Consider the following 4,252-nt stretch of genomic DNA (forward strand, 5'->3'; position numbering starts at 1 on the left):
AGTAAACTTCCAGAAATGAAGCAGGGGACAGGGAGGTAAGCGGTACTGTGATAGTCAAATTGCATGACCTCAGCAACAGCCAAATACAGAGAAAATCTGAGCACAAAGTAGCCCAGAAAAGAGTTCGGGATTTTTGTCTAATGAGGAACAGTGTCGTTTACCAATTAACATCCGAGTGAGAGAAGTGGGTTAAGGAAACCTGATCAGGTAGATGGGCACTGGGGTTTCAGGCTTACGCTTTCATGCTTCCCAGCTTGGAGAGAAAGTAAAAGTCTCTTGCCCAGCTTGGCCCGAGTGCTTTCTCAGCAGGACAAGTCTACCTTAAGCTGTTTGTAGTCTGTCTTTCCAGTAAAATGACAAACTCTAACCTTGGCAGGCAGCCACTGTGCTATGATCAAACCCGAGTGGAAAAAGTGAGTGTCAACTGTTTGGGGGAAAAACAAGGGGAAGCAGTTCAGGCTGTGATATGGTTTGAGTTTTGCGCTGCCTTGGGTCAACCTCAATTTGAGGTTTTCGGTTTTAAATCCTTTGTTTGGCCTGGTGCAGGGTATCTGCAGAGCAAGGTGGGTTTCGGGGCATTATTATTTTGATCAATGCTGCGTGTGTATTTTGAAAGCGAAGCTGTTCACGTATTCTCTGCTTGCAGTAATTCTACCAAAAACCTGCTTTACCCTGGGAGAAAAATCAGGTGACTTCTTACTCAGACTGTCAAAAATAACTTGAAATAACTGAAAGCTGAAAGAGAACAACGGTTGAGAAAGACAGGAGGCTTCGTATGCCCGAAGCCCTAGAAGAGGTGGTATGGGATGCTCCGGGCTCCTCCTGTGTGGCACATGAGCGTGTGGCAGTTGGACGCCACGGGCTGCACATGTGATGTGGTAGAAATGTCTAGATCGGTCTAATTGGGGATGTCGTAGCTTGGTGTGTTGGTAGTGGGCTGGTACTAGAGGCTGCTGACTCTGGGCTGTTCCACGTGTGCTGGCGGAGGTGTCTCGATGGCTCGCTGGAGAGGAGCTGACCGCGCACGGAGCAGAGGGTGTATCGGGAGGTCGTGTTCCTGCAGCCAGGCCAAAGCCTCTGCTTTAGGAATGGGCTTGCAATTAAACTCAGAGACATCCCTTAACCTGGTAAGGCGTGCTGAGGTCTGAGAACTCATTCAACAGCCCCAGCTTCACAAGTTTGATTGCTTTTGATTCTGTGTCCCCGGATGCTGATTTATTAGAGCCTGAACATGCTTGATTTGAGAGATGTGTGTCTTCACTGCTCTGAGGGGATGGTAAATTCCTTCTGGTCTTGACCTGGAGCAAACAGCTGCTCTGTTAAGCCTGATAAGGACTCGTACAGCTTGGTCAGGTCTTAAGAAGGTTGGATGCCCTCCCAGCCTGGGCAGGTCAGCCCTGTGGGTAGGGGCTGGGCTCCAAGCTCAGCTGCCCTTGTAGTAAGATCAAGAAAGGCAAGATGGTTATGACAAAAGTTTCCCTGCTGGATGGTGAAGGAAGTATTAGGGCAAAAGAAATAATAAATATCTGTCTCTAATCTCTGGCACTTTGTTTATGAAACATATATTTGTTTATTAACCTTGCAGCAACTTATGTGGAGCAGATGAAATGTCTTTAGAGGAAAAAAACACCTGTCTCTTCATAACACAAAAGTATGTAGATTGTGCTGCCAGGTAATATTGAATACTGCTCAGATGGGGTAGACACGCTGGTAACTTGCACTATAGCTGCCCATTTGTCTCATTTGCAATACAATGAAGTTACAAGATTGCTGAAAATGTTTGCAGAATAGATTTTATCGTTATTATTATTATTTGGATATTGCTATGGCAACCATGCTTGATACAAAACCAGGTATGACTGAAGGTTTTGTCATCTGTGTTAGTCCAGAACAGAGAGACTCAAATTATTACTATTATCCCACTCAATACTGCGCTCTGAAAAGCCGTCCTGTCAAGCCTTCAAATGATTTTGCGAGGCTAGGGTAATCTTCTTGGGAGGTGTCACGACTACTGGGGTGACTAGTGGTGTGGGAACACCAGCACTAGCAAGTACTGCACAGGCTACTTGGTTTAGAGGAAAGTGTTCAGAATGAAGGTAGTAATGACTGTGACTGGCGAATATCTCTTAGGTTCCAGAAGTTTGTAGAATCAAATCAAATTCCAAACCAGTGGAATCTGAGATAAGGACAAGCACAACAAATGGATATGTCATGTGCGGGGGGGGGGGGGGGGGGGGGAAGAAAGGGCTATTAATATTAAAAGGCAAAAATGTAGGTATCTTTGTGGCAGAAGAAAGAAGCGACCACAGCCCCGCTGTGCCATGGCTCAGGAGAAATGAGGAATACTGCCTCCTGCCCACCTGGAGCTGGTAACAGTCAGCTGGAGGCAGTGGATGTAAAAGGCGAGAAAGTAATTGCTCATATGTGAAGTTAGTGCAAGTATGATTTATTTATTTTTAAACTCTGACAAGATTTAAATAGTGTGCTTTCAGAATATCTCTCTGGAGTATTGTGGTGATATTACTGCTGAATATAAATCTCGAAGCTCAGATCACTCTTTCGGTGCCATAAACACATGAATGTAAAGAACAGGCTGTACTGAAAATGAACTAACATTAAAATTCCTGCTTAAGAGCTGACTCTTCTGAGCTTCCCTCAGTCATAAACAATATTGTGTGGTTGGGTCCTTGTACTGAAACCCTGTTTCAAAATCCCCCAAGCCTTAGTGTCCAAAGTGCTGTCCTCTTCCAGCAGTGCTACACAAGCTCATCCCAAAAGCCTGCTTCCAGAGTCAGGGTCTGCCAAAGCTTAGCAGAAACATCTTCCATGGTGCCTAGTTACACCTTGTAAAGCTTCTGCTTTAACATGAAACAACAAAAAAAAAGATGGGGGAGGGGGGAGAAGCGATGTGGCACTGCGTGCAGTGCCTCACTATCCTTCCAAGGCTTGTTCAGAACCTTACGCACCCTCACACAATCGTGTTGAGCAGCGGAGCAGCAAAATGTAAAAGCCAATGTCACGGAGGGCAGTATGAGAATAGCGAAGGTGCTGGGCTTGGGGACATGTCCCTGAGTTGGAGGAGCTGCTGCGTGCGTTCAGCTGATGGCTGCTTATTCAGTTTTTCTCCCCTAATTTGCAAAGCCTGGAAACCCTAAAAGGTAAGCTGCTCAAAATGTATTAACTTCATTTACATCGTACAGGAAGTATTTTATGCATTAGTGTAGGAATTTTTCTCTGAATTGTGTAACCCTGGTGTCTTTAAAAAACAAACAAAAAAAGAAACCCTGAGAACACCACTATGGTACACTTATCGCTGTAGAATAAAGAATATCCTGTTTGTCTATTTGCTAGCGTGAAATTATCAGTTTGATTTAATTAAATAAAAATCGTACAATTCATTCTTATAGCCCAGGAAACAACAGCTTGATCCTCAGCAGTGAGTATTTTCAGTATAAGGTCAACTTCCACCATGAAGAATGGGAAGTGGAGTGTGCAAGAGTCACGTTTTGTCAGTAACGTCTTTTTTGCATCTTTCAGCCTCTTGAAAGAGGTGGGGGGTGTGCTGGTGAAGGTTTAACTGTTTCTCCCAATTGCTGTTTGTTTAGTTTAATCAGCTTGGTGGCCTCACTGCTCCCTGCCCAGGTCTTTTGCTGGCGTGTGGAGACATCTGCTGCCCAACCCTGAGAGCTGACTTTGATCTGCTTGCGGAATGATGGAGCAATCTTGTGCAGAGTAGTACTGTAGGATTAATCCTTTTCCCCTAAAGGTCAAGTTAAATGCAGCTTTTTCTGGAGATTGTCCACTTTCGTGGCTTTTTCTGTATAAAGTAATTGCAGGTGGTGTTAGAAACCAAGAATTTGTCTGCTGTCTTCCACTGTTAACTTCCAACTTTGTGCTTGCAACTGCTTTGTCTAGACTGAGTTCATGGAGTGTCCCGATTGTAACTGCATCATGGAGCTAGGTTTGTCCCAAAGAACTGTTACAGCAGTGAGGGCTGGCTGGAAACCTTGGTCTTCCTCTCTGAGCAGTCTCGGGAGTCTTGACTGTGAAGAATTTGGAGTGCAGACCTGTGTGGTATGCATTTGCCACCTCTGGGGAAGGTGTGGATAACAGCTTGAGTCACAACCTTTTGGCATTACCTGTGCAAGGCTGATTTGGCCCTGGGGTAGGGGGAAGGTCTTGGCTGTCCCTTAGGGTCTCTATCTGCTCTCTCCCAATTCTGTATCCCATGACCTTTGTGTTGTAGAAGGAA

This window comes from Leptosomus discolor, chromosome 16 (assembly GCF_034619465.1).
Source record: "Leptosomus discolor isolate bLepDis1 chromosome 16, bLepDis1.hap2, whole genome shotgun sequence".
Classification (NCBI taxonomy): Eukaryota; Metazoa; Chordata; class Aves; order Leptosomiformes; family Leptosomidae; genus Leptosomus; species Leptosomus discolor.